Genomic DNA, 18,741 nt, shown 5'->3' on the forward strand with positions numbered 1-18,741 from the left:
AATTTTATTTTATTTATTTGCTCTCGCAAACCTTAGACTGGGAGCTCTCTGAAACAGAGACTGTCTTTGTGTTGCATGCACAGTGCCTAGCACAATGGAGCCCTCATCAGAGTCCTTAAGCTGTATCACAGCAGAAATCATAATAAATAATAAAGCAAGAGATTAAAGTGAATTGGTAGAAACAGTAGTTCGTGACATCCCACCCTCCACTTCCGGTTAAATCTTTGCCATGTAAATAAACCAATGGTTTAGGTTACTGTGTGTTTTGAGGTACACAGATGAGTAACAGGCCATATTTGGGTTTCAGTTTCCCAGAATTATATTGTTAGAATCACTCACTTTCCTGAAGTTTGTTCTGTGCTGTGACACATCATAAGAGCAAATTCTGCTTATCTGGATTGTGGCAATAAAATATTGTGGTGAGTGTGTATTGAGGACGGCGTGTAGTGGGAAAGGAAGGGGCCAAATTAATCCCTAGCCTAACTGGTCCTATTGAAGCCAATGGAGTTATATATCAGGGACAAACTTGGCCCAAAAGTTCCTCATCAGAAATGCTCCTCTTTGGTCATATCTAAACGCCATACAACAGTTGTAGTAAAGATAGCACTGAGTATGCCTGAAATGGAAGTGTTCTCACAGCTTCCTTTGTCTCCGGTGTATGTGTCTGGGGAGGAGAATAGAGGTTTTTCTTTCCTCCCTGCCTTTTTCTTCCTCCCAACCCAATCTCCCAAAGTGTGGAATGCTCCTGGGAAAATGCTATTCCTGGGGGAATGCCTTCTCCTACAGACAGGTCTTGCATTTAGATCTGAAAGCAGTCAGGCTCTGATCTCCCCTAATCAAGTGTTCCACATCCAGTGCCCAGCTGCTCAAAATGCTTTGCCCCTACATCAGAGCATCTTGTCTTGGGCCAGTCTAGAGTCCAATAAGAGAGTCTTATCCTGGGCCAGTCTCATTTGTTTCCTGATTGAAATCCCAGCACAGAATCTACCAGGTTGTGAGGGAAGCATGCTGCCCGGATCACGTACTGTCCTCTGACACCAACCCAAAGCCCAGCAGTTGAGCTTTTACATAGTGTTGGAGAGGAGGAACTTCCACATGCTCACCGGATGTATGCCAGGAAGCCGTTCCCTCTCCCCCCTTTCTGGGTGCGCCAGCCACTGTCATATCTGGCTATTGTTTGCTCCCTTCCTTTTGAATCAAACAGTGAATGGGGGGAAAATGGGAGCCAAAAAGTTGTGCTTCTGTTATTGAAGACAAATATTTTCTGGGACAGTACAAATGCACACAGCTAATTAGATATTTTCCTAACTATTCTATGTTAACATGAAAGCAATATAGCTCTGTTAGACAAGGGGCTCAGTCTTATTTAGAGACAGATTTTTCTTTAAACCACTTCTTTGTAAACACCCCATGATGCTAGCAACTTGCTGCTAGAAAATTTGTATTCTTTATGCCTAAACCTCAGTCCTATATCAATAAGTAATTCAAGTCATGGCATCTCTGAAATGTCCTGCTGGTGGGAAACCAAATGTTGGATCCCATCACAAAGTAGGATGCTAACAACAAAAAAAGTTTAAAAAAAAAGAAGATGAGCTCACTGCAGAGTTGATCTTCAAATACATACAAAATTGCTAGAAGGCATTAGTACTTTTAGCAGCTAAAACTTTATCCAAGATGTTTTTACATTAAAAATTCCAATTCCTCTATATAACTTTCCATGACAAACCTCAAAGACTTGCTTCAGTTAAGACAAACTTTCATTCTACTGAATAAGTAAGTGGAACCTCTTATAAAATATTCCAGTGGCTGGTCAGTAACACACTGCACTAGCATATGGGAAAACCAGGTTTGGTTGTCAGACAGGAATGTGTAATGCACATCAATGGAAGTAAATCCTACTGGCTGCAGAACACAAAATCCCTGGAGGGACTGGCCATGTTAACATGAAAGCAATATAGCTCTGTTAGACAAGGGGCTCAGTCTTATTTAGAGACAGATTTTTCTTTATCTAGCTAGGGTCACAGTGTAGTGGACAGGGTCTGAGGTGAGATGCTTGAGAATCTCCCTTTACCAAAAGAAAAACAGTTGCACACTTAGGCCCTGATCCTATAAGACTTAAGCATATGTATAACTTTACACTTGAGTAAAAGCGCACACATGCATTTGCAGGATAGGGGCCTAACAATTTAAAGATAATTTTGAATGAATCTCCTTTTTATCCCACACACTTTATCTTATAAGTTCAAATAAGAGTCAAATCCTGCAGTCCTTTACTGAGGCAGGACTCCCACAGAATTAAGAGGAGGTATGCCTTAGTAAGGGCCAAATAAGCATTGTAGGATTTGGCCCTAAGTAATAAATATAACACGAGAGAAGAAACTTCATGGACTGCAGTTATGGACTGATGTAGATGTAGCATGGCACCCCCAGATGGTTTATGAGATGCAGAGATTGAACCTAGGTCCTCTAGATCTGAAAGTATGAACATTTACTGCCTGAGGTAAAACACCCAGATCTATAAACTGACTCAAACCCCTATGTAGTCCAGCCACTAGAGGGAAACAAAGAGGCCCACTGTGTAAGCACGGACTATGTTACATAAATGTATGTAAGTCCATCTCCATTTGTATTTTTTAAGATACACATAAAGCATGGATTTGCCCTTTTTTGCCCTGGTTATTTTCTTTGGGCTACATATTTTACATCACATGTAGCTTTGCTTTATATTTAACACTACTTTAACTAAAAAATATCTGACAAATTTTCAGGATTGACTAGTGATTTTGGGTGTCCAACTTCAGACATGTTAAAGAGGCCAAATTTTTAGAATGTAGGATGCTCAGAGCTTTCTGAAAATCAGGCCCTTTTAAGATATCTCAGGTTGGGCACCCAAACGCTGAGGCACCCAAATGGACTAGTTGTCACTTTTGAAAATGTAGGTCTCTGTTACTTTGATTTTTCTTCAGTAAAATGACTATTGCTTTCAATAAATGAATTAGAAGCATCTAAGGATTAGAAAATGTCAGATTCATTAAGTGCTGGGTCTTTACCATTTGTTCTAGAAGACTGTTCAGGCTCTGTGGTGTCTTTAGTTATTTGTTTCTAAATGTTGTCTTTCAGATGACAGGTTCCAAGGTCTTAAAAGATAGGTGTGCATATTCAAAGATTTTTCAAGCAAATCCATTACTGAAATTGACCAACATTGCTATTGTTTGAACAAAAAAGAAAATCCTTTCATGTAAGCTGCCAAAATGTGACGAGTGTATATCCAGCTGTGATTGCTCTGTTCTCAAGAGATGGAATTCATAGTTTTGCTGTATCATAGTAAGACTTCTTTCCCCAGGATCCCAATTCAGTAAGGCACTAAACACATGCCTAACTTTAAGCACGTGAGTAGGCCCATTGAAATCAATAAGAATACTCATGTGCTTGAAGTCAGGCATGTGCTTAAATACCCTGGGGTTTACAGCGCCCAATTCATAGAGCATTATTAACTATTTGTGTCTGTAAATTTTAAAGTGGCATATTTTGTGAATCCCTTTACTACAATTTTCTAAGGGATTTTTTGACCATCCTGTCTAACATCATATTTTCCCTAGCAATAAGTCTCCTTAATAGATGTTAGTGCTTTGTGTTTTTATGCATCCTTCAAGTTATGATTTCTGAGGAAATTGCAGACATTCCTTAAAAGTATCAACAGAAAGTTAACCAACTCTTTATTCACCCTACTTACAGGTTAGCTGTTCATTTCAAGGAAATCAGAGATAAGCCAGGCCAACAGCAATCTGCAAACGCAGACTTGTCCACAAGTATAATCACTGTCTGTTTCGCCTCCACTCTGATGGACTGACAAATAACCATGAATATGTGGCTCCAATGCAGGAGCAATGAGTTGCAACATTTTGGTGTCATGTAGCCAGTGTATGGCCCAGTAGACTGGAATGCAGTATTTTGCACTGCTACAGTGTAAACCTGGGTATGAGAGGGATGATGTGACTCTCCATGGTCAAGTAGGATTTCAAGAGTCATGGAAGAGATCCACTCAGTCTTAGACAGAAAGAAGAAGGTTCCATTGACTTCTCAGTCTCTCCTGGTCAACCAATGAATGGGGTGGCCGTAATGGTATCCCCAGTGACATCAGCAAATTTTCACTTCTTAGGTATCTAAGGCTATATACAAATAGACTAGGATTAGGCAGAGATGGATGGAGGTAGAGAAGGCAGAAGGCCAGGGACAAATATAAATGATGGCCCCATAAAGATAGCATAGACTGGACAGGAAATCCTTACAAGCCTGTCAAACCAGCCTTAAGGTCTGGATTAGGCACAGCGAGGAGAAAATATACACTTGAATGTCTGAAACAACATGATTTGCCTGGCAATTTAAAGTGTTCATCAAATATCACTCTCCAAATATTGAATATTTTTCGAAGAAGGATTTCTCCCCAGACATAAGGTAAAGCTCACATTGCTATAATACTCTCTGTCACTCAGCAAGAAAACTAGTTGGAGCACAAAGTTTAATCAAGTCAGAGGAAAGGAATTTTCAGGGGCTGTTACACAAATGAATGAGGAGTGATATGTGATCACCGTGGCAGATGGAAAACTTGTTAAGGCAAGTGTGGTCCCTATTCTGTGTTGACCAAACTGATTGCTACACATGACTGGTCATGGGGGAAGCCAGCGTGACAACTGTTACAAAACAGAGGTCTCTTGAGCTAAACATGGCCCTTTTAAGTGGTAAGAACAACATAAAACAGCTATGTCTAAAATACAGCAAAGTGTCGTTTATGCCTTGGTCACAAATGAACCATATTCTACACAGCTGTTTCTGATAAAGTAAAACTTGCCTTTTTAATGCTGACAATTTTGTCTGTCACAGTGAGATGGATGAGGCTCTCAGGTTACATGTGGGGAAACAAAAACGGAGAACTGATACCAGATAATAATGTTGCGTTAGCAGCAACCCTTGCATGAGAGCCCCTGCTTATGAATCTTCTAACATTCACATTCATGGACTTGTAATATGTTACACATTAAACTGTCCCAGTTTCACATTTCAGTGATGAAATGCATAACTAGGTATGCAGAAAAGTCAGTGTCCCTCATATAATAAATTGCTTTAATACTGATGTAGCTTTATAGTTTTTTTAGAGGAAAATTTACACTTACCAGAGAAATAAATACTTCTGCTTTTGATGCACAGAAAGTTTAAGTCTCAGCACCATTATTTGTGTGGCGTTATAACTTGAGTGACAGAAAGTTCACAAATGTTGAGAACCAAGAGAAGAAGTGTTTCAAGGCAGCACAATGATTACATATTTTGTCTCTCATAGCTGCATGGATATCACACATAGAAAATCGAATGTGGAAGATTTATATTAAAAAAATACAACAGGCAGATAGTCATGAAATTTTATTTATGTATTACTCTTTTCTATTCTCTTCATTTGGAGACCTTTTCCATAGCAGTAACACTTTTGATCCTATACTAAAACAAAGAACAGCATTACATGATCGAAAACGAAAAATCATTTCTAAGGGCAGGGCAAGGGAGTGAAGCATTCATAAAAAAAGGAATCTTTAGTAAGTGCAACTTCAGCTTTCTGTTTATTTTTCACAGGTGGTCCTCTTCACAGGCTCTGTAAACCTCTCATAGATCTTTACTGCATTAACCTTCCCTGTAGTGAAGGACGGGCTAGATCAGGGATCGGCAACCTTCAGCCCGCGGCCCGCCAGGGTAAATCCCCCGGGGGGCCGGGCCGGTTTGTTTACCTGCCGCATCCACAGGTTCGGCCAATCGCAGCTCCCACTGGCCGCAGTTCGCTGCTCCAGGCCAATGGGGGCTGCGGGAAGTGGTGGCCAGCACATCCCTCGGCCGCGCCGCTTCCCACAGCCCCCATTGGCCTGGAGCGGTGAACCGCGGCCAGTGGGAGCCGTGATCGGCCGAACCTGCAGACGCGGCAGGTAAACAAACCGGCCCAGCCCGCTAGGGGGCTTACCCTGGCAGGCCGCATGCCGAAGGTTGCTGATCCCTGGGCTAGACTTAGTTCCTCCATTATGGGCTGGTCCACACACAGTTTTTATATTGTTTTAGCTATATCAGTTTAGAACAGGTATAATTAAAGTAGTACAAACCCCCAGTGTGGACACACATTTTTACTATATAAAGTTGCTCATATTGAGATCAGTGATTCCAAGAACTATACCAAAATAAGCATTTTCATTCATTTTATTGGCACTTCCTGAACCAGCCAGCTAGAAGAGTCATAGGCTGTAACCCACTGCCCATCAGCAGACAAAATGTTGTTTTGGACGGTATTAGGGAAAGTGTTTGAGAGAGACACACTATAGTAGTTAGGAGATGGTTCCAACTCTAACCTTTATGACCATACAACCCTCAGCCTGTGCCTGAGGTTGCTACTGATGGAAGGGATAAGAAAGCCAATATATTTATTTAAAACACTATTTGAAATGTTTACCCTCAAAACATTAGATTTCAGCATTTCAATCTTGTTTGTGATTTGAATTCAAATACCAAAAAGTGTTCAATGGAGGTGGACAGAGGTTGACCAATAGAGTTTTAAATAACCCTAGTACTGAATCTTCCACCACTTCCCATGGGAAACAATTGGACAGGCAAATAAATTGCGCTGTTAAGAAGTATTTGCTGAAGGCCAATGCAAGTTTTCCTTTGCTCTGTTGTATCCATTTATTCCTACTGAAACACCCTCAGACCACCCTGCATAATTCCTCTTCTACCTTGGCACTGACACTCTTCAGATAATTGTAGATATTCCCTTGAAAAACTTGGAGAAGGGTGTAATCAACATAATAACTAACAATTCATTTTTTATATTGCTGTTTATACAACACGTAACTACTCAGTTTTAGATAGACTATTACAATTCACTTGTTACGGGATGGTTTGTCACAACAGTTAAGTGGCTGCTTGACTTAGGAATTTACATCATCCCCCTAAATAATGAAGATAAATGTTATACACTATTACCTTCCATTTTCCTGCATTTGGGATAACCACATAACTTGCAAATGGCAAAGGGAAGGGGAAATATAAGCGAGTTGCTTTATGTCTTCTGAAATGTATGAAGATAAATAGTAGCAACCCACTATTCACCAGTGTAAAAGCAACCCTGGTATAACTTCAAGAGCATATACCAGGGATGAATAAAGCCCATTCTGAGACAAAGAGAGCAGGACACATTTTAATTAACAAGACATTTATATTTAACACATGCCTCCAAAACCAGGCACACAGCTTTACACTTCATTAAAAATGTTAAAAATACAAAGCTTTCAAGAGCAAATACAAGGACCCAGATGTGAGAATCACACAAAAACTTACACCTGGTGTCAATTTAATCTAAACACTGGATATTTCCCTCTATTTGCCACCAATAACTAAAAGTATGATGGTATATATAAAAAGCAAGCACTACTGACGTGCACTGTTAGCGATGCCTTTAAAACTGCTGAATGTAAACTTGAAAGCAGATTATCTCAAGAGGATAAGCAACTGCCACATGTGCATCAATTCAGATCACTGCAGAACATGTGAGAGCTACAGCTGAAAAATATTAAAACAAGCTTCCTGGAAGACAGATTGGAATAGTGAGCAGCCTCTCTGACTATTAAAGACCATTTTACTTACTCCAAATATGAAACATAGAACAACAGGGGGTTAGAGGGAAGAGTTCAGCTTTGTAATAGGCTCCTGTTGAAACTGCTTATTTTCCAGATGAATCCATTACAAGCAGGTGATTACATAAGAAATAATGAACAGGTGATTGCACATCAGCAGCCTGGTGTTTATCCTGCCTTATGTTAAAATCCTTAAATGCTCCATAACATGCGTTATGCCACGCTGTGCTGACAAAGTGTCAAATCCTGCAGTGCTCATTCAAGCAAAACTCCTACTGAAGTCACTACAACTTTGACTTAAAATCCTTCCAATTATATTCTAAATAAAATTATTTGATACAGTATGGTATTTCACATTTACATAGGCATTCGTTCAATAATTTAAATAAAAATTACATACAAGAAAACTACATGAAAAGAACATTATTACAACTGCAAAGTCAAGCACTCAAAAGCTAAGCAGAATTAAAATGGTTGGCGAACCTTAATTTAGCCCTCTTGTACATCTGTGTTATTATATGGTCTTAAATTATACGATCACATAGAATTTGTTCCACAGGATCTCTGCTTCATTCCATGCGCAGAATGGCCAGTCCTCACTTAAACAGCAGCTGTTCAATATTTTGTTTTAGCCTCAAAGTTTAATGTATACGTGGCCCAACACCACAAATCTTGCTCTGAGACAACAGAATTATTCATTTCCTCATGGGTTTTTCTGTGGTGCTCATCACTGCAGTATCTGAGTGCTTCACGAACATTTATGTCAGGTATGTGCTTTTTGCAATCCCCAGCCAAATTTCAAGTTCCTGCTCCAAAGAATGGGGGCGCTAGAGCTTTTCAAAGAAAAGGTCACCATAATTTACTAACATGGGTCTGGCAAGCTGCTGGGAATACCCAGAGCTGTGAGACACTGTGCTACCCCTCTCAGCCTCAGTAAGTGGGAGCTTTGCCGCACCTAATCTATGTGACAACTGCCTGGCACACCAGCTTGTCTGCCTTGCCAACAAACTCTTCAGGGCTCTCCCAGCCCAAACATTGCCTAGCAGATAACTATTAGTGAACTCTAGCCCCCGAGCTCCTCAGAGATATTGCTCTGAAATGCACAGGCCTTACCACGGTGCAATAACAAAAGAGATTAAGTTTGCTGCTCCTTTAAAGAGACAGAAACAACAACTTGTTGCCTTGACTGGAATTAACAATCACTTCCATACAATCAAAGCACTGGGTTGGAGATAAAAAGTAAAACAAGTTTATTTAATTTATTTAAAAAGAGATTGGTTTTAAGGGAATTTAAATATAGGGATAAAGATAGAAAGTGTTAGAAAAAAACAACAGTAAAATACACTTTCTAATGGCTAAGACCTAACTTAACAAGCTACAGTCTTTGTAAAAGCTGGTTTCCTCAGCAATCTTCCTTTTCCAGCAATGGCTGACTAGCTTTTGATCAGGAGCCCCACAAGGATTCCCAAGGCACTAGTTTTCTATGTCTCCTCAGGTAAAGGATAACTTAGGGGAGAGTCACTCCCCCTCTTTTTATAGTCCCGTAAACCTTTGAAATACATTCTTCTGAAATGTATCCCCAGATAAAGTTCCTTGCCCCGGATGGGTGTGGATGCCATGCTGTCTGGTGTAGACTCCATGCTGTGTTCTCCCCCGCTGGTGAGCTGGGGTACACTAAGCCAGTCAGGCCAGCTGATAATCACTGCCAGAGACCAGGGAGGCAGTTGCTTCCTGATACACAGATGCTGTTAGGGTCACAATGGGGAAAACAACATATTTTTTTCTAGCCCTGTTCTCACGAAACAGCTGAATCATTTTGTTGGTCACGTTGGTCAGGGGTGTGAAAAAAACCATGCCAACATGGTTCTTGTAATGGGAAATTATGCCTCACCAACCTGTTAGAATTCTTTAAGGAGGTCAACAAATATGTGGACAAGGATGATCCAGTTGAGTTAGTGTACCTGGACTTTCAGAAAGCTTTTGATAAGGTCCCTCACCAAAGGCCCTTACGCAAAGTAAGCTGTCATGGAATAAGAGGGAAGGTCCTCTTGGATCAGTAACTGGTTAAAAGATAGGAAACAAAGATACAAATAATTGGTCAGTTTTCACAGCAGAGAGGTGTAAACAGTAGGGTCCCCCAAAGATCTGCACTAGGACCTGTACTGCATGACATATTCATAAATGAAAAAGGGAATGAACAGTGAACTGGCAAAATTTGCAGATGATACAAAATTACTCAAGTTAATTAAGTCCAAAGCTTACTGACAAGAGTTGCAAAGGGATCTCACAAAACTGGGTATGAAAATGCAGATAAAATTCAATATTGGTAAGTTCAAAGTAATGCACATTGGAAAACATCATCCCAAATATAGATACAAAATGTTGGGGTCTAAATTAGCTGTTACCACTCAAGAAAGAGATCTTGGGGTCATCGTGGGTTGTTCTCTGAAACCATCTGCTCAATATGCAGCAGCAATCAAAAAAGCTAACAGAACATTAGGAACCATTAAGAAAGGGATAGATAATAAGATGCAAAATATCATAATGCATTATATAAATCTATAGTACTCCCACATCTTGAATACTGTGTGCAGTTCTGGTTGCCCCATCTCAAAAAAGATATTTTAGAATTGGAAAAAGTATAGAGAAGGGCAACAAAAATGATTAGGGGTATGGAACAGCTTCCATATGAGGAGAGATTAAAAAGATTTAACTATTAAACTTAGAAAAAGGATGACTAAGGGGCAATAAAATAAAGGTCTATAAAATCATGAACGGTGTAGAGAAAGTGAATAAGGAAGTGTTATTTACCCACTCAAATAACACAAGAATCAGGGCTCACCCAATGAAATTAATAAGCAACAGGTTTAAAATAAATATAAGGGAGTAATTCTTCACACAATGCAGTCAACCTGTGGAAATAATTGCCAGGAGATATTGTGAAGGCCAAAGTGGGTTCAAAAAAGATACGTTCCTGAAGGATAGGTCCATCAATGGCTATTAGCCATGATGGTCAGGGATGCAACTCCATGCTCTGGATGTCCCTAAGCTGCTGACTACCAGAAGCATGGAGTGGACAATAGTAGATGGATCACTCAATAATTGCTCTGTTCTGTTCATTCCCTCTGAAGCATCTGACATCGGTCACTGTCAGAAGACAGGATACTGGGTTAGATGTACGACTGATCAGACCCAGTATGGTCATTCTTCTGTCTGTCTCACCCAGAAAAACACTGGCTGCAATCTACAGCCTCTTCAAGCGTTTGCATATGGAACAGTAGGGTGGTGTTGGGGTAGGTAGGTGATATGAGAGAGATAGAGACTTACCCTCCTATATAATGAATCTCCCAACATTCTAAGTATCCCCACACACTTAAATGTAAATGGCTGTTAATATAGCAGCCTGTGTCTTTTCAGTCACAGTAAATTCTTGGCACATGATTGCCTGGGCTGGTCTAGAACAGCCACAGTGTAAATACCTCTCTGAGTGAATCTCATTTAGACTCTATGGAAGCCAAATAGCGCTTCTATGACTCAACACCTGCTGAGAAGATCTGGAGCTATACTATTCCCTATATGCCTATTTCAATCATTCATAAGCACTTCAAAAGGTAAAGCAGGCCATGAAGTTCAAAAGAGAATGTGCCTGCTACAGTAGTATGTAATTTTGTAAACTGTATGCAGAGCAATCTGTCATTGACAGATGACAGATTCTACAGGACCTGCTATGCAGGTGATTTTTACAAATACTTGCTTCATTCAAGGAGTACCTGCTGAGGGTTAATAGGAATTTCCAGCTCTCTACAGAGTGCTTGTTCTTCCCACATATTCCACCCTCGCATTTCCAGGATTCTAAAATACACAAGTTAGCACCTGTTTGCTACAAAAATGTATTCTAAAAACAGAACTTTCTGTGAAAAGGCCACCTCTAATATTAGTCATTTTACCTTTATGGCAGAACCTGGAAAACTATATTTTTAGTAGCTACTTCCCACTAAGTAGTTAGCATTGTCATGCAAAACACTTGATTACCAGGACCTAAAAATGCACCTTTTTAAGATCAACAATAACTCTAAAGAAACTGATAAATAGGTTTTTCAGTGGGTTAGGAATCAAGCAACTCAATTTCTGCAACAACTTCTGTAGTGCCTAGACCTATCCCAGAATGAAATTAAATGTAATTTCAGTTCAAGTTCCTTTATACAACCTTCAGCTCTAAAACATTCTCCAGCCCTAATATGTTGTCATTCTATGATACGACACAGAGGCTTTCATATATTGTATTAGAGTACACAATAGATCATCCAGCCTCCTCAATCTACTGAAAGTACAAACAGACAGTCTCACTCAATTATATTCAAAGGGACATAGCCTCTTTTGTCTGCATTAATGCCATAAGGAATAATATCTTGTGAAATCTATTTCTGGCAAATTTTCATTGCTCAGTGGCTGGCCATTCTGAGTCTAAAGACACTGAGTTTGAGACTACCTGAGAAAATACCATGAGTGAGCCTCCTATCATTCATTGAATTACTATATAGCTAACTCAACAAGGATTTCATCATCGCAATTTAAGAATAAATCAAAATTAGTGTGCTACTAAAAGAGAGACTGCTTCCTTAGAAGTAGCAAGAAAGATTGTCGGAACTGAGGAATCTTACAAATCAATCCTGTCCCCAAAAATTTTCAGATTGTAGGCTGTGATATTTTCATCTAAACAGCAATGGAAAAAAATAATCTGTTCAATATTCTCCTATACTCAATGCATTTAATTGCATCAAGCATAACCAGTCTTTTTTCAAGACCAGAAAGTAATCACATGCCTGTTATTATGGAAACCTTAAACCACAAAAAGAACAGTAAAAGGTTTGACCTAAAACCCTCAAAAAGGAAAGACATTCATAGCTAAAGCTGTAAAATCTAACCTTAATTCACCCTGTTGTGCCTAGGTATTTGCAAGAAGTACAGGACCAAATCCAGGTTATTTTACTCACAAGTGTAGTCCCATTAGTTTCAGCAAGACTACTCTAGGGAGTAGGGTTACCAGGATTTGGCCCAACATTCATAATATATCACAGGCTGTCTGAAGGTCCCTGAAACACCTACAAATGATGGGGTGAGGTAACAGCAGAGTTTTGGCATTCACTTTGTATTGCCTTGATCTTGTGCTATAACACAATGCATTGTAATGCATCTGAACCTAGTTGGGTCCTCATTAACCCAAAAATGTAATGCCTAAGTACACACATTTATGAAACAATAATATGTATTAACTCCTCCAGAGCGGTTAGGGTCTCCTGCATCATGCCTCTTTGGGTACTTTAATTTACTTGGAATTTTGAATTACTGTAATGGGCTCAGGTTGTGCCAATGCAGCCACCAAATATTAGCACTAAGGCTTCACATTTTTATGGCATTTTTATTGAAATTAAGTCAGTGCCCTTGCTCAATAACTGCTTTACAAAACAAAATCAATTGTCAATTTATTTTTCCTTTTTCCAAAATATATGAAGGGCACTAATCAGCATCATGGAATCACAGGCCTGAAAAATGTCAGTTTAGAAAAATACAGAAACTACCATGATCCTGCAAACTGTTCCACATGAGAAGACCTTTATTCCAGCATGGAGCCTCTCTCAAGTCAGTGGGACTCCACCTGCAGGCACAAGTGTCTGCCCACGCAGATCAGCTTACAGGTTTGAGCCCTAAATTATTTCTTTTTTAAATCTACATGGGCTAAAAGGTTTTACACAACTGTCTTCTGGCCTAGTGAGAGCTGTGCACTGCCAGGTAGCATACCTGGATTTTAGTCCAGACTCCAGACCAAGCTCAACATTCCCTCTTAACTGTACAACGAGACAAGTAAGATGTCACACCTAGTGAACATTTCTTGCAAAGCAATCAGAAATGCAATTTGGAGGGGCAAGGGGAAATCAATAAAGTAACTGTCATATAGAGGCTGGTCCTACATGCCTTAAAATAGCGCTCCGATTAACTTCAATGTGGCTTTGGCTGTCTGATCTGTGTAAGGAGTGCAGTATTGAACCCTTAGACATTTAGGGCAAGATTCTGGTACCCTTGTGTTGAGTAGTACGCTACTCCTCAACTTGCCCCACTGCAGTCACTGAGAATGCTCAAGGAACTACTCAATATAAGGCTGGCAGATTCCAGCCCTAAAAAATTAAGGCTTGATGAATGAGTAAATTAATCTGCCTCTTAGTATATTACCATGCAGGTGGGGAAGGACATTGACATAGCAACAAACTACTTATTAAGTAAAACTTCCCTTGTTACTGACCCATCTCCTGTGCACTGGTGTCATTCCCTTCCCACTTTTATTTCTCCTCCCCAAGTGACTCTCTCTTCCAATTTCATTCATGGAGGTGCTTGCTCTAATCTCCTCCCCAAAACCCCACACACCAAGCAAAGGAGTCCGGGAAAGCAGATGTTTGTCTTCCCCACCTCATGCTGCAGTCAGGGCTCAGTTGCCTGTGCTGGGCTCTGTGTAAGCTGGCTGGAGGCTACATCAGAAGTTCAGTAGAGGAGTATATACAGGACAGCTGCGTGTCCATCAGCTCCATGCAGGGGCTGAAGTTCAGGTCGGGGGTCATGCATGCACCTGAAAGGGAACATTGTTGCAGCTCTTTGTTCCCAGGACAAACAGTAGATACTGTATGTGAAAACTGATCTGGCTAAAGTTAAACCTTTTGGGGGTTCAGAGAAGTTCACATCACTATCATTATTATTTATTATTTTATTATTTCCATGAACTCCTGCTCTTCCTTAGTTTCAGCCAGAAATAAAAGTGGAGATGCCAAATATCATAGCAATTTTCCCTGTACTTCCAACTCCAGTATTCCAAAATGTACTCACATTCTCACCAAAACATTCCGATTATTCAGGCAAAGAGGTTCACGTGAGTTTTGAATAACAACTTTAGAGGCTTACTTGACACAAGCCAGCCAGGGCTTGGAATGCCAGGGAGGTGGAATGCTCAGCCTCTAAAGAAAGATGGATGCCTTAAACACTCAACATCAATGCTTCTGTCCAATCTGAGGGCAACGCTGACAGGCTCAGAAGTAAGTCACATCTAGTTCTTCACTGTATGAAAGATGCAGGTCCCAGAAAACAACTTGGGGTCTCAAGGTTGGGGGCCCTGACAGGTGTAAAGAAAGGAAAAATTGAGAGGCCACTGATAGCTTTGAGAAGAGCAGGGAGGATTTGATAGGGAGGGTGTGACAGAATGTATTTGGAACCTCAGGGGTTAGGGCAGAACCCTTCTGAGATAACAACATCCCACCCCAAGCTGGTCTCTACCACTACCCCATCTCCCTATATAGTGGTTTATCCAGGAGAGCAGGAATAAAACAAGGGGGTTTGTTGGGAAGGTGGGCCTTTTAACCAGTAATTAGAAGCTACAGGCCTGACCCTGTGCCTTCTGAAATCAGCAATGAAAACTTCCAATGAATTCCATGGTGCAGGGTCAGCCCATCTATGACTTGCTGACTTGACTTGGGGAGCTCAGGAAGAAAGCAACTTGCCTGTCCACAAATAAGGACACTAGCCCACTGAGAAAGGTGTTTCTCCAACACTTTCACTGTTTGTTTCTTTTGTTATAATTGCTGTTATTCAAGACAATGAAGAAACTATGAGTCTGGAAACTGAGACAGGGAGGCCAGTGGTGGGTCTCTTTTTTTTGTTTTTGTTGTTGTTGTTGTTGTTGTTGTTATTAACAGACTAAAGTAAATGTAGCAATCCAGAAAAGGGGAGGTGGGAAGGACATGCATGTGTAGGTGTCTTTTATCAGCCAGAGAAATAGATGTATTTGTTACTGAGGAGAAGCATGGGGTTGGTAACAGAGAAGAGCAGGGAAGGAATTTTTTTTTGCACTCCTATAACATAATAATCACTAACCCTATTATTGTTGCCATGGTGAGTTTCAGGGCAAGTGTCATGTTAAATTTCAGCCCATAACAAATTTCTTCTACAACTGGAGTTAAAAACTTGAGCACAGGAATTTATAATGGAAATTATGACAATCTTAACGATAGCTGCATTTACAGCGCCACTATAATTAGAGTACATTATACTCTTGTCATTTGCTTACCGTGATCTGACTGGTTAAAATAAGCTGTCAAACCCACTCTGAACAACTGAAGAGACAACTCTTTTTAGGATTTTTTTAATCCATTTTATTATTATTTGTATTTGTTTGCATTACAGTAGCACTAAGAGGTACCAATGCAGGTTGGCGCCCCACTGCGCGAGGCACCAGACACAGTAAAACAGCCTTTGCCCCAAAAGAGCATACAATCTCAATAGACAAATCAAAGGATAGGAAGTGAAAAAGAGGCTTACTGAGATGAAGTGACTTGCCCCCAGCCACCCAGTAACAATGCTGGAACTAGAACCCAAGTCTCCTGAATCCCCATGTAGTATGTTAGCCACTAGTTCTACAATCTATTTACCATTATGGGCCGCATATGCAGCTCTTTGTGTGTTATGGGGGGGGGGGGCACATCCACAGAACATATATACTACCTGTATGGCCCTGGGGATGTCACATGGGTCACAGCTGTGTGCTGATTGGGCCGCAGGTTGAGAACCACTGCACTAGACCACTGTGTCTCCAAAGTAAGCCTCCATTTTTGTTACTCAACTATATTTCCATAGTAATTGTAAAAATTAAAAAGATTTTAAAAGGCTTATGTGAAAACCTTCCTTGGAGAGAAGTTTCAAGTCAATGTGGGACACTGACATTAGTAATTTTTTCATCACTTGTTGCACATAAGTAGGAAGGCCAGATTATCTCAAAATTAATAGTTTTTCATTAGCTGGAAGGTGCTCCCTTTTTTGTTTTTTGCCACCATATCCATTTTATCCGGACACATTTTATGCAAAAGCCCAATACACTCATGATGTATAATTTCTTTGGTTTCATGGAGTTACACCAGGAACGAACTTAGCTCAATAGGTCTAATGAGGTTTTAGTAATCACAAAGTGTCCTTCATTAGACAAGTCTGGTTGTTCTCCACTGAAAAACTGGCTAGAAAAAGGCACAGACTTATGGGCTCAAACAAGGGCGGACTAATTGTATTGCTCTTTGTCAACAAGCTGGTTTTCCTCCAATGCTCCTAATACTGACAAACCAAGTAGTTACTATTCTTAATAATATTAGTGAACTCATTTTTGATTGCTGTAGGAACTGTAAGTGGAAAAAGTACAGAGAAGGGCAACAAAAATTATTCAGTGTATAGAACTGCTTCCATATGAGGAAAAATTAAAAAGACTGGGACTGTTCAGCTTGAAAAAGAGATGAATAAGGGGGGATATGATAGAGGTCTATAAAATCATGAATGGTGTGGAGAAAATGAACAAGGAAGTTTATCCCTCCACATAACCCAAGAACCAGGGCTCACCCAATGAAATTAGCAGGCAACAGCTTTAAAAACAAACAAAAGGAAGTACTTCTTCAGACAACACACAGTCAACTTGTGGAACTCATTGTCAGAGAATGTTGCGAAGACCAAAAGTATAACTGGGTTCAAAAAATAATTAGATAAATTCCTGGAGTATAGGTCCACCAATGGCTATTAGCTAAGATAGCCAGGGACCCACCCCCCCTGCTCTGGGTATTCCTAAACCTCGGCCTGCCAAAAAGTGGGACTGGATGACAGGGGATGGATCACTCAGTAATTGCCCTGTTCTGTTCATTCCCTCTGAAGCATGACACCAGCCACTATCAGAAGACAGAATACTGAGCTACATGGACCATTGGACAGACCCAGCATGACCATTCTTATATTCTTATGCTAAAAGATTCTGTATAAGATAGTAATAAACAAACAAAAGTGAGTCTCCATAAGATGACTTCATCTCTTACTAATGTCCTCTAAAAACTAAACTATGTGCTACACCTTCCAGTGTGTGACAAGGTCAACAACTTCTAATCATAAACACAGTCAACCCAAAAAAACCTAGCTCTCATTTCAATAAGAAAATAGTATCTGTCTTGCTTGTAGACATACCAGATTACACATAGTGAACAATATTGCAACAGTTTAAGAGGCTGTGTTCTTTACCACAATGTTTAAAGCATATTTGTAACTAAAAGCAAAAGGTGAAGATAGAGAATTGAATAGTCTATATTGTATTATAGTGATTAAGACGTTTTAAGAAAAAAACAAAATCTATAATTATCAAAAATCTTAGTTTATTGACAGACTGAAAATACTATTTTTGTGTTGAATGTTTAGATAGTCAAACTAGTCATAAAGTTCAGTATACTATCAATTCAGATATTTTCTCTTTACTGTCATATAGAACCATGTTAATTTTTTCTTAGGCATAAAATGTTATCTATCAATGGAAGTGACCCTCAAAAACCCCATGATTTTTCATTTTGCACCTCTGGGTGCTAGATTAATAGCCCTCTTGCGGACACAAGTACCCATCTATCTAAATAGTAGAGCACAGGCATAATGCCCAGCCAATGAGCCTCAATCCAGTTAGAGGTAACAGAGAGTCCTGTGGCACCTTTAAGAGTAACAGATGCATTGGATGCACCGACGAAGTGGGCATTCACCCATGAAAGCTTATGCTCCAATACATCTGTTAGTCTTAAAGGTGCCACAGGACTCTCTGTTGCTTTTTACAGATCCAGACTAACAGGGCTACCCCTCTGATACTTGAATCCAGTTAGAGGGACTACCGCTAGCAAAAAGGACAGTTTAATCAATTGCTGTCCTTTCAATCACAGGTAACATTCAGTCCTAGTGGGAGCATCTCTCTGCTCAGATTGCCAGCAACTATACCAATTGGGATGGGGGGAAGGGGTGGTGTGGCAGACCCTTATCTGCTCCCTGCAGAACTGGAAACACCAAACTCATTTCACATAGGCAACCAAATCCCAGGAACCCACTTAGGAACAAATGCAATCTGCAAAAGAGCTGTCCACAACATGCCAGCAACAAGGAGGGGAAAGTCGCCTCAGTTCGCCCTTAAATAAGCGGAGTTGACCCAAAACTCAAATGAAAAAGTGCATTTCCTTTGTGAGTGGCGAGCAGGAAAGCTGCTCTC

The 18,741-nt window shown here is 40.2% G+C and overlaps 1 protein-coding gene across 1 annotated transcript in view; it reads right to left on the reverse strand.

The window, feature by feature from the left end:
• Nucleotides 1–18,741, reverse strand: part of LOC113406382 (hormonally up-regulated neu tumor-associated kinase-like) — a 75,348-nt gene that overhangs the window by 56,000 nt on the left and 607 nt on the right. The window lies entirely within an intron of this gene.

Source organism: Terrapene carolina, unplaced genomic scaffold (assembly GCF_002925995.2).
Source record: "Terrapene carolina triunguis isolate 2854851 unplaced genomic scaffold, T_m_triunguis-2.0 Scaffold30, whole genome shotgun sequence".
Lineage (NCBI taxonomy): Eukaryota > Metazoa > Chordata > Testudines > Emydidae > Terrapene > Terrapene triunguis.